The 13,109-nt window shown below is 41.2% G+C and overlaps 1 long non-coding RNA gene across 1 annotated transcript in view; it reads left to right on the top strand.

Moving 5' to 3' along the window:
* Nucleotides 1–438: 438 nt before the first annotated feature.
* LOC140595642 (uncharacterized) overlaps nucleotides 439–13,109 on the top strand; it is a 175,217-nt gene continuing 162,546 nt past the window's right edge. The window contains exon 1 of the long non-coding RNA XR_011997410.1: nucleotides 439–522. This is a non-coding gene — a long non-coding RNA (uncharacterized lncRNA). The remainder of the gene's footprint in view (nucleotides 523–13,109) is intronic.

Genomic DNA, 13,109 nt, shown 5'->3' with positions numbered 1-13,109 from the left:
GAGATTGGGAGAGGCAATGTGTAACCATGTCTATGAACCCCAGCAGGTATAAATCCTGCCTCCGCCATGTCTGCTGTGTGACTCAGGCAAATTACTAACCTCTCCAAATCTGTTTGCTTATCTGTAAAATAGGAAGAGTACTGGCTCCTTTCTCAAAGAGCTGTTATATAAGGACTGATTGAGATAATAATTCATATATAATGTGTTTAACAGTGGTAGCACATAGTGAATTCTCAATAGGTATTTTAAAGTTAAATTCTGTAAGTTATTATCTTTCTTATTATATAGGTTCGTATTTAACAGAGTATAGTGAGGCTGCTTTCTAATTGATCTTGGAAAGAACCATAGATTTCTCCAAATTAAAATATCTTCTTAAGATTTCTGATGTTTATAAATGCAGGTTTATCTGGTTCATTTAGTGTATTTGGTTGCTTTCCAGGTAGCTGTATGCCAGCAACAGAACACTGAATCTGCAGTCATTGGATCCAAGTTTGAGGGGTCTGGCTGTCACGTCTTAGGCAGGTAACTCTAAAATTTGTTTCCTCCTTCATAGGGTAAGGATGGGCACTCATAGATTTGTGGAAGAGTAAGTGGTATAACATGTAGAAGTGCTTTTCAAATTATAAAATATGAGGCAATTGGGAATTATTTTTATGGTTATGAGGTGCAAAATGGGAAAGGGGAATGATTCCTCTGGCCCTGAACAACTAAGACTGCCACAGGCAGAAGCATCCTGAGAATTTAATCCTAAACTTTTAGGGGTATAGGGAGTACATTTGCAAAATAAAAGGAGATGCCATGTCCTATAAAAGTAGGCATTGTCAACTTTCCAGAAAATCTTATGGAACCTTAATTTATATCTCCAGGTGGGATAAGGAGAAAAGAAACTTGGGTATAATGAAGCACTTACCCATATTTATTTGGTTAGTTACTTACTTACTCAGTTACAAGGGATTGAACCTTTTCAATTGCTGATTATGAAAGCAGAGAGGCAGGTGTGCACCTGAAGGAGCGCCGGGTCTAAGCAGAGTAAGTGGAGGTTTAGGGATTCAAAGATCTTTTTGCACTGGATGGGATCTTGAGACAGTTTTACCAAAAGAGAGGATCCGGTAAAGATGCAAATTGACTCACCCGGAACTATAGTGCTGAAGCAGCAGCACTGGCATTGTTCTCCTAAGGTTTGTACTTTGGTGTTTCTGGTTTGATTTCTAAGTAGATTCTGAGGGAAAATAAGATAAGGGAGACAAAGAAGGGAAAAGTAGAGAAAATACCCTTTAAGAAGATGCTGTTTCTATCACTCACCCCTCATGATAAGAAAATCTAATACATTCAGGAATGTGTGTGAGATGCTTGAGTTTTAATGGAAGATAAAGCTTTTTTCCCAGGGAAATAAAATATCAAAATCTCTACTATTTGGACTCTATTCTAAGGGAAAAAATAGTAAAAGTTTAAAAAGGTTTCATGCTCCAAAATTTTTTTATTATAGTACCATTCCTAACAGTGAAGAATTAGAACAACCCAACTGTTCAACCAATGACAGGATATTTAAGTAAACTATGATAGTCCATACATCATACAATCATTACAAATGGTATTACCAAAATTATAAAATAAAAGGAGCAAATACTTCTGTTATAGTGAGTAAAGGAAGGAGGACAGCACTGGGTGGACAGGATTGATCAGAGAGAGGATGCAAAGTAGGAATCTTTGTGGGGGGGCGGCGGAGATAGAAGTAGGTTATATATAAATGAATTAAATCAGTAAATTTCATAAAAGGTGTGAATTTCAACAAGGCTTTACAGGGAGACAGACAAATCAAGGAGAGGTGAACCAAGCTGAAATAATACCACATGTAAATGTGTTGAAGGAGGAAGGATGTCAACATTATAGGCTGCATTATAGCCTTTTGGGTTCAGGCAATTCTCAACATCATGACAGGCAATTTTATAACTGTGAACAAAAAATTATACACATGTGCCAACTGACTTGGGATACTTAGTGGTTCTTTTAATTAAAATTCAGACAGGAATTTTTTATTTGTTACCAAATAACCATTGATAAAGCCAATGAATAGTTCATTCTGAATTTATCCTATCCTGTAGGAAATTGCCATTTGTAACTGAGCACTTTCCTCCCCACCTCTTCCCATCCCTATTTCTACTCTCATCTATTCTCATCTTAGCATGGACTTTCCACCTATTAATTTAAAAAAAAGAAAAAGAACAGGAAAAAAAAAAGCTTTGTTCACTAAATACTCCATTATTGTGAAAAGTGTATTGAAGGTTTATAAATATTATCATGGAATAGCTGTTTGTCACATAAATTCAATGTGATTCAACGAATAATCTGAGGAGTGCCAACATGTGCCTTGTAGTGTACTAGGAACTAGAGGTACAAAGATCATGCACAGTCCTTCTCCGGTAGGAGAAGTGCAAACAGGTTATCTGTAGTATGGTGTGCAAAGTATAACAGAAGTGTGGCACATAGAGAAGTGACAAGAGAGAAGGAGCTACGAGGGAAGCCTTTGTGGAAGTAAGTGTTTAGCTAGGTTTTGAGGTATGAATAAGAGTTTGATAGGTGGTCAAGTAGAAACAGAAAGTCATTAAAGCAAAGGAAATAGCACTTACAAAGGTATAGCAGTAGGAAATTGCATGCATCTGCCATTTAGTGATAATGAAGTGTATTGAGCAGGTGGAAAGGGTACAAATGAGAATGGATAGGTTTTTAGGGGTTACACTGTTAGAGCGTGGTTTCAAAATGTTTATTTATTTATACTCACTATATACCAGACACTGTTGTTTCTCAAATATAAACTTTTTTTTTTTTTAAAGATTGATTGATTGATAGATTGACTTTAGAGAGAGAGCCTGCACAAGTGAGGGGAGGGGCAAAAGGAGAGGGAGAGAGCAGACTCCCAGCTGAGCACAGAGCCCAGTATGGGACTCCATCCCTGGGATCATGACCTGAGCCAAAATCAAGAATCAGATGCTCAACAGACTGAGCCACCCCGGTGCCCCCAAATAAAAACTCTTTAATCTTCATAACAATTTAGGCCAACTGTTGGACTGCAGAAATGGACCTCTAAGATCAAGGGATGATTGATCAAGGGAGGGGGGGGGGAGTCCATGGTAAATGTCATATTACAGAACCAGACTCAAGAACTTTAAAATTCATATATAAACCTCCCTCAGCAATGAGTCGTCATGCCCCATAAGGAAATTTTTGGCTTAATTCTGGGATAGGGAAAAGGGATCGTATGAACAGCTACTGTGCACCTGAGCTTTTTCATACATATGTTACTTAACCATCAACATCATCCTGAGGGGTACCTGGTGCTCTCCTCATGTTACACTCAAGGCTTGGAAAGGCCAGTCAAGTTAGCCAGATCCCATGGCTAGTAAAGGGAAGGAGCTAGGATTTATCTAACTCAGAATGTGAGGTTTCTCCATTCCATGCCTTCCTAGAAAAGGACCAGAGAGAGCCAGACACCAGAAATTTTTCTCCAGCTACTATACCTGGTATGGCTACAGGTAAACATCTGTGTGGTCCTTTCTTGGACATTTATTATAGAAGCATGAAAAAAAGTGGGAGAAAAGGCTTTATCCTTCAGGCACTTGGTTTTTAAGACAGGTATCTGATGATGCTCATTAAATATTTTCTGAGACAGTGTGCTCCTTTTTTTCTGGAATTCCATCACAAAATGGACCTTTAGGTAGGGACACTTTTTTAACATAGACTACCTCTTCCCTCTTCCCACAACCAACTGAGTCTTGATAGGCATGAGACAAATTATTCCAAAGGAGTGACTCTCTAATGATAAAATCTCTGACAATCTTGCTTGGAAGAAATAACAATGATAATGATCACTGGCATTTTGTGCAGTCTTTCATGAGCCTGGCACAGTGCTAAGCACTTGTATGTGTGACTAATTCTCCCAAAAACATGTCAAGGGGACATGATCATCCCCATTCAGAAAAGAAAACAATGATTTGGCTAGGTGAGGTTATAAAGCTATTCACTAAGGCCTACGGAGATTAGAATCTAGGGGTGTCTGGCTTCCAAGTCCTAACCTTTTCTGGCATTCTGGCTCCTTCCCTGTAAGGAGATGATAAGGTCCTTCTGGTCAGCTGGTCTCTTTAATGCTGGATGGTTTCTTCAACCTACCACACCTGGGAGATAGGTACATTATGGGCTTAGCAATGAAAGGAGAAAGAGGCAGGACTCTGCAGGTTCTTCCCCAACAAGTACCCCAGAGTTTTGCCAGCAAGCCTAGTCACTTCTGTGATCTTTACCCAGTTTGGAGGACTTTCTGCCACTCAAGTAGGGTTTCTTACATAGAAGGCTTTCCTCAAATGAAGGAGTCAAAAAGCAGGACCAGGGACCCAGGACTTGCTGTGACATCTTTACGCTGACCCGCGCCAGTAAACTATTTCATGGTGAGTGGTCTTCTCAAATTGCCTTCAGGTGTTGGTTTAAGAGAGCAGATTAAAAAAAAAGTTAAAAAGATTTTTAAGATTTAGTAAAAGGGAGCGATTGATACACATCAGGCCCAGTAATAATGCCCTACAAACCTGTCAGTTTGTAGTAAAGTGACAAGAGTAGCTGAGGGGAATCCTTGCCCCATGGTTTATGGTCATAGACTTGTTTCACTTTGATGAATCAACTAGTTTGAATTATTAGAAAAATGAAATGAAATGTTTGCCCTGGCTCAGAATTTCCAAATGCCCCTGCAGGATATAAAGGTCCCTTTTCTGTGTCTATTTAATTTTATAATATGCATAATGGTCTCCATGAAGCATCTTGTCCGGAATCTATCAGAGCCTGAAACAAATGCCATGATCTGTTTTAATCTAATGATTAATGTTATCCATTTAAATATTGTAAATCTTTTCTCATCCTTGCTAAGCTTGCCCATGGATGGGGACTTCTTTGTTGTTAATGCAGACACCTAAATACCATTTAGAAAATGGAAGGAAAAAAATAAGCATGTCTACAATAAATATTGCAGCCCATTAGGCTTCATCATAGCAATTTCTCTGGTTTTGTAATGTTTGTTTACTGGGTTTTGTAGGGAAACTGCTGCCATTTCTGACATCCAGGATCAGCAAACCTCCATCCTCGTGTTCTCCTGCGATGGAAAGTTGTACATCGGGATATGGGAAATATCTTCTTCCTTAGCAGACCCCATCTCAGTTATGAATTAGACATTCAAACATCCAGACCCAAACATGTAAATCTGTTTGTGCACACTCAAAGAAAGCACTCATACATTTCCTAAAAACCCACACATTAATATTGCTTACTTTTCAGCGGGGGTAAATGGGGGTCTCAGAGACCTCCTCAGAACAGGCTGGAGTTAAATAATATTGCATGTTTTTCATTTTACTGTGATGAATGCAAAGCTATTAAATAACCTTTTAAAGAGTTGGTGTAATTATCTGTAAACAGTAATGTTACGAAAAAAAAGGTCAAGTTGTCCTGCCATTAGATGTTTATGGATATAAACTGGATTTATGTTTCCATAAAACAGGCACCGACTAACTAGATTAATTCTCCACAAACTAAACCAACTGTAGTAATATTTAGACACAATAAAATGATACCAATTAAAACAATTTTATTTTTTGTGTCATATTGATTAATGGCGCACTAAAATTAACCAGAGACCTTAAACTCCGAATGGTTGGCAAAAGGCGTCCACATCTCAATATTATTACCAACAAGAAGAGCAGTTAAGTGAGATGGCTGTGCAATAGTATGAATATTTAATTAATAATTAGTCATGTAATTTCTCCTCAGGAATTATTATCCCTCAAACTGGTTTGTGAATTTAATTATTAGCAGCCTTTTTGTTTCCATGTCCCCTCATTACTGTCAGGATTGATGTAACATAAACTTCATTAAAAATTAAAGCAAGAGTCTTAATTACAAGGCTACCCTGACTGAAGTTAGAATTAGCCAAGTCAGTGATGTGCAAATGAGTGCATTATTTAAGAAACATGCTGGAAGTAGTTATGCTAATGTAGAAGGTTCGCAGTAGCAGACCTTTTCACTTGCAGCTGCATATTCATTAAATGCACTATGCAAATTTAATGTAGCAGTCTTAGTAATGCGTTGTTAATTTATTCAGATTTATTGAGTACGACTTGTAAAAAAAAAGTACAAATTTAATTACTCTATCTAGTAGGGATGATATTAGGAGATAGCAGAGGTTTAAAATGTGTTGATCTGGATTACTGCAGTTTGATGGAAGACGTGGTATCAAAGGACACAATTTTGATAACTGGGCTTGAAAGAATATTTGATTTACTTATGGAATGATCTAAGAAATCACTAAAATTGCACATGTTCCTTCCCAATAGGAAAGTAAAAAAGTCTCGGTTGTATTAACTTAAGAGCTAAAGCAGTGCTGAGTCCACAGCCTAATGGTCGTAATGACTCTACAGAGACCAGTAAAGGTTATGGATTGGGATCCGGGTGAAGCAAACTGTCTTTGTGGGAAGTTCATTGGTGGCGGGGCCGCGCCTCCGCTGCGCGCTGCCGCCTGGCGGCTGGAACCGCGGGGACGCCGGCGCCCGCCCGCCCGCCCGCCCGGGGCTGGCCCGCTCGGGGCTGGCTCGGGGCTGGGCGGCTGCTTGCGCCCGACCTTGACCTTGACCTTCGAGGGAGGCCAGGCGCGGGACGCAGCGGAGAAACTGTGTTCTTTGAAAAAGGCACGCAAACCACCCCCCCCCCCCCCCCCCCAGATACCCCGGCGTGCACACTTACTGAATTTGACACAGGCGCGCTCGGGTAATTCTCCCGAAACCCTGTGATGTGGGCTTTTTCATCCCATTTTACAGATGAGGAAGCCGAGGCTAAGGTTGGAAGAGTAACTTGTGCAGGTGGCAGCGCTGCGATTCAACTCCAGGCCGAGGCTGGTGTTCCTCCCCAACCTGGTCCACGGCTGTCTCCATCCTGGCTTCTCCCTCTGCCGCCTCCCTCCTCCCCGCCCTCCCTGCCCTCCTGCCTCTTTTTCTGGCCTCCCTCTGTCCTCTCTTCTTTCCCTTTCCTCCCTCCTTTTCCGCCTTTTCACCTGTCCCTTCGTATCATTTGCCTTCACTCCCTGACTCATGCGTATATGGACACATGGGTTTGTACATAAAATTAAAACCCTGAAAATGGCAGACCTTTTTCTCTTAAACAAGTGCTACAAACAGGTTAAATTGGAATAAAACTGTTTAAAGTTCAACAAAGCAACCCTGACAACCCCATTACAAATGTGCTGGGGAGCAAAACATAGCATCCTCTCCTCCACTAGCAGCTTGGTTGGCTCAGAACTCCTCACTCCTCTTTTAAATTGTTTAAGTTTCTTGGCCTTTATAATCACACAAATGAGTCCAGTGTATTTTTAATACTCTTCATATTTTATCTTGCTTTTGGGGGTTACTGCCTCCAATTGGTAAATCTTTGGCAGAAAAATCAATACACACTTTACTGAGCTCCAGGAATGAACAGGACAAATTACTACTAACCATGGTGACTGCCTGGTTCTCAGCACCCATCTTTGGAGGCATTCCCAGCCTCTGATGTATTCAAACAGGCTGACCTGTACATATTGATCTTCTGACAAGGGAGAAAGCTAAGCACCTCGCCTTAAGGGAAGCATATAAATTGATCACAGGCTGAAACTTGGTGCCTACATAAAAATCTTCCTGAAGAATTAATAAGGATGAAAAAAAAATTAGGTGGCAAAGCAGATGTTCTGGGTCTCCTGTGTGAATCTTTTCATCTTATGTCCCACATTCAAAGGCAAATCAATCAGATCCTAGCCACCCCCTTCCTGGCTGCTGTCCATTGCTCCATTTAATGCATGCCATTCTGCCTTGGATCACACTTAACTGCGTGACAGCGTGTGTGAACGGTTGTGCACCACTGGATTGCAAACTTCTGGAAATCAGAACTTTGTTCATCTTTGGTTAGTGGCAGTCATGTGCTGGTAAATGCTTAAAAACAGGCTCCCTAAAAAAATTAATAAGCCTTCTTTTGTATGATTTGCTGATTTCCTTGGCAAATGCTTCCACCATGTTGATTTCAAGCTACCAGTGTGATGTCACTAAATGCAGAGTCAGGAAAGGAGAAGTAGGTGCACACCATTATATAGTATGTTCACCTATCACACAGATACGATATAAATAACCTCAAGACTTATAGATAGCAGTAAAATGTCTTTAAATAAATAGGGAGTGATGTGTTTTGCATGTTTATTACCTTTGCTTTTAATATAATTTACTTAAGTTTACATTTATATATTTTTTAATAATGTCTGAGTCTAACAATCAGCTCACAAAATTCCCCGAAATTCAGCAGCCATCTCCAGCTCACCAGCAGGTAATGGGGAAAAAAAGATTTGCTGTTAAAAACTTTGCCACAACCAGAGCGCCTGGGTGACTTAGTCTGTTAAGCATCCCAATCTTGATTTTGGCTCAGGGCATGATCTCAGGGTCATGGGGGGTTGGGGGGGAATCTGCTTGGGATTCTCTCCCCCTCTGGCCCTCCCTACTGCTCGCACGCACATTTTCTCTTCTCTCAAATAAATAATTTTTTTTAAATGTCCACCACAACCAATAATATAAAAACGACTGGATATGTTTTTCCTATTAAAGTAGTGCTTTATTATTTCTATTAGAGAAGGCCCAAACACAAATATAAGAATTTGAATTGGCTCGTGCTAAAAGAACATCTGTAATTTCATAGGATCTACTCAGATTTTTGTTGTAAAAGAATGGCATCTTGAAGCAGGTAGAAAAGTTCTTTAAGTGATGGCAGAGGTGTGGATACATCTGTTGCCTGGACATATGGCACAAGAGAGAGAAGGGAATCAATGATGTATTATTCAATATTTAGCCAAAATATGTGTGTTTCTGGCAGATGCTAGGGATACAGAGATAAATGTGACTGGAAGTCTTCTGGTCTGGGGATTGAGGGTAGTTTCCCTGCAGAAGGGACAGTTAGGGAGTCTAGACAATAGGAGGAGTTGCGTGGGGACAAAGTGTGGTCTGAAACCTGATAAGAATTTGGTCTGTTCACCGAATGGCTAAGAAGCCTAGTAGTTGGCAAGTGGGAGAGGGGTGTGAAATGGGGCTGGTGGGTTTGGCCAGGACTCAAGTGGCCCAGTCCTTTGTGGGCTGTGTTGAGGATTTGAGACAGAACTGGAAAGAATTTTCTGAGCACTCTCAGGTTATCTCTTGTCACACTCACCACCCACTCTTTGTGACCCTTGCTTATTTGTCTGTGTTACCTGTAAGATAGTAAACTCCTGAGGGGCAGGACCAGGTACCCAGAGGGCTAGCACAAGGTCTGATCCATTGCAGGGACTGAATAAAAAAATTTATGGAAGTGAATGAATGGATAAGTCCCTACCCTCACCCCACTTACAGGTCTAGGTCTGGGGTTAGGCTTGAACTGACTTAGAGGTGGTGCTTCTGACCAAGCCAGACCTGAGAGCTGCTAGAGAGGCTCAGACTCAGGGCTTCCCCACTCTTGAGGTTAACAGGACAGGCCAGCCACAAGTGAACACTCCTTCCCAGCTCTCTGCTTTCTGGGACCTGTGGGGGCTCTTTAAAGCCAATGGACTTGACCCGAGTCCTCATAGGAGCTATGGTCACTGTGACAGGCTCAGATAGGACCTGGAGCTGCAGAGGTGAGCCCTGCGCCCCAGGGAGAAGTGAGAGCCCATGCAGCTTGGAGTTTGGGTGCACTCTCCATTGCTTTATCTGCTCCTAAAGGAGTGTATGGTATGATTTTAGGGGTACCTAAATCTTCCTGATCCCTTCCCCACCAGTTGGTTCTTGTACCTACTGCCAAAGGCTGAAATTGCTCTCTGAGAATTGAAGATACTGAATCATCTGGAATGTAAGTTCCTAGACTACTAGAAATAATAATAAAAGACACCCTGCAATTATTGATCCCTGCCTCTGTGACAGGCACTGTGCTAGGTACTTTATATGCTTTATCTCATTTATTCCTTGGAACAATGCTATGAGGTAGATACCATTATTATTTCCATTTTACAGAGAAGAACACTGAGGTATCAAAAGGTTAAATAACTTATTTGAGAATGTATAGTTGGTAAGTAACAGAGCAGTGACCAAATCAAGTGTTTTTTTGTATAAAGCCCATATATTCCAAGCCAGGTCTCTCTGACATTTTGCTGCCATTTGATTTGGGGGCTGAAGGAGGTAGCAAAAGGTCATTTTTATCCAGCATTCCCAAATTTCCCTGAGGGAACAGAATCATATGGGGGTACTTATTAATGGTGCTTTCTAGGCTAGTTCCATAGGGTTTAGAAATGCTTGAGTATGAGCTGGAGTTCCAGAGTTTGTACTTGTGATTGTGTTTGAGGAAGTATGGGAAATGAGGAGTGACCCATAGGTCTTTTCCTCAGGACTAAATTATACAAAGATGTTGGCCCCCACACCTGTTCTCTCCACAATGGAAGAACTGGATTAATCTACCCAGAATATGAATTCAGAAACTAATTCAGGAAATCAGTTTGTCAAAGTCACATGTGCAGTCAGTGGGAAGATGGGATGGTGAAGACCATCAGGAGAGAGAGTGTTGGAAAGCTCTGTAGCAGTAATATCTGGGGACAGGTTGCCCACAAAAGAACTGAGGCGTTGATCTTGAGCCAGTTCTTCAACTTTGCTGAGCCTTAGTTTGAATAATGGTGAGAATAATATCACAATGATAAGTATCACGATTCAGTGGGGACTGCTCTCCTCACATTGCCCAGGTTCATGCCTTAGCTCTGCCATTTATTCTCTGTGTGCCTTTGGATAAGCTGTTTAACTTCTCTGTCCCTCAGTTTCCTCTGTGTGAAGAGGGAGTAAGAATAGGACCCTACTCAGAGGGTTGTTGTAAAGGCTTATTGTAAAGTACTTAGCACAGTGCTAGGTGAGTAGTGAGTGCTCTAATACACGTGGCTAGATGGTTGTCAGACTGCTTGGTGCATGGGAGGTGCCATGAGTGTGATTTTTCCCTTCACCTGAAGACACTGGAACTGAAAGCCAGGCTCCACACATCATCCTTCTACCCACTGACTCCAGTCAAAAGTGAAAAGTGCACATTGGCTTTTTGGTAATGATTTTAAAAAACAAAGCAGAGGCCACCTGGAGGTAGTTGTTTCAACTCTTGACTCATTTTGCTCTTGAGGCTGAAGTGGAGAGGAAGCTGGTCAAAGAGCATGCTTGGTTGTTGTCACTGTTGAACAAGTCATTTCTCTGCTCTGAACTTAGCCTCCCTCATTTATAAAAGGTTTATTCTAACTTTGAAATCCTATGAGTCAATGAAAAATACTCCTTGAACCTAACCTTCAAATGTCGGTTGCCTTACTGGAAATTCGGGGCCTGGGGAGAAATCACCAGGGAGGTTGGATCATTATGACTTTCTTCTCACAAGTAACCTTCTTATTTAAGACCCCTTACTCATACAGATTTTCAAATGTGCGTGGCTTTGCTTAGCTTGTCCCCTGAAATGATGGTCTTAATCATAAATTCTAATTGGAATAGGATCTACCTCAATTTATTCCTAATGCCTCAGAAAAGCAGAACTGTTTCTAGGAATAAATTGAGATGGATCCTGTTCCAATTAACAGTTTGACTCAGTTAAAGGGTTGTTAACCCACTGCTGTCCTCTGATAACCATCCAATTTATGATTGGCCAGTTGCTGGCCTCACTGGAACTAGCAAGGAGATGAAAGCTGCCTAAACATGCTCACCACTTTACGTGGTGTGGACTTGGTTCTCTTCTCTCCACCCGACTCCTCCTTAGTGACTTAAAGGGCTTGCTGGCCTCACTGGAACTAGCAAGGAGATGAAAGCTGCCTAAACATGCTCACCACTTTACGTGGTGTGGACTTGGTTCTCTTCTCTCCACCCGACTCCTCCTTAGTGACTTAAAGGGCACTCTCAATGAGCTCACTTTGAGCTGTGATTGGATTGGGCTGCTTTCTCTAAACTGTAATTATGTTCTTCTCATCTTATTCAGATGGATTCTATATCAGTCAGGGTTTTTCCAGACAAATAGAACCAATAGGATGCATATATATATAAAGAGAGATTTATTTTAAGGACTTGGCTCAGGCAGCTGTTGGGGCTGGCAAGTCTGAGAAGCATAGGGTAGGCCAGCTTAAAATCTGGTCAGTAGAATTCCTTCTTCTCCAGGAAACCTCAATTTTTTGCTCCTAAGGTCTTCACTTGATTGGATGAGGCCCACCCACATTATGGAGGGTAATCTCTTCTACTTAAAGCCAATTGATCATAAATGTTAGTGACAATTATAGAATATCTCCGCAGCAACATCTAGACTAGCATTTGACCAATTAGGCGCTGTAGCCTAGCCAAACCCAACACATAAAATTAATCATCATAGCTTCCATGGATCATATTCCCAAATCCAGAAAGAATTTGCCTAAACTGGAGACTAGGTATAAAGAAAGGCAGCAGGCTTGGGATACCGTTACTCTGAGGTCATCTAGTGCCACACAGAGGGCTCAGTGTTGCCCCTTCTCACACCACACCCTTTACCTTATGTCTTCTGGGTATGTTTTTTCCAAGGCAGGAATCAAGATGTCTTGTTAGGCAAAGGTAGAGCTGTTTCTCTTCAATGGTTCATTTATGTCAGGTTGATAGCAGTTCCTAAGCCTGCCCAAAAAAGGGAGAGTAGACATTAGCTGCAGATTTCTGTAAACAAGTAGGTAAATATGCATGATTGAATGCGCAGCCAGGCAGGCACACTTGGGAGATTTTGACCAAAATAGAGCCTCAGAATTCCCATTTCCACTGGGCAAACAGGAAAATGAGATGATGCAAAATTGATGTGTGTGGAAAGCAGAGAGATTGGGCATTTACATCTATTTAATTAAGGAACACGTTGTAACCTCTATTTACTTCTGTTTAATTAAGGGATTGCTCATTTCGGAAGAGATATCATGCTGGGCCTTCTACTACTTTTGTGATTCAAAGCTCAACTAAGGATGGATGGGAAATAGTTTGGTGATCTTAGCTCAGTCCCTAATGGCAAGAACTTCATGTTACAAAGCCAATAAACTATGCTGCCAGACTTGCAAA

Source organism: Vulpes vulpes, chromosome 15 (assembly GCF_048418805.1).
Source record: "Vulpes vulpes isolate BD-2025 chromosome 15, VulVul3, whole genome shotgun sequence".
Lineage (NCBI taxonomy): Eukaryota > Metazoa > Chordata > Mammalia > Carnivora > Canidae > Vulpes > Vulpes vulpes.
Note: the sequence above shows the minus strand (reverse complement) of the source record. Positions and strands in the feature narration are given on the sequence as shown.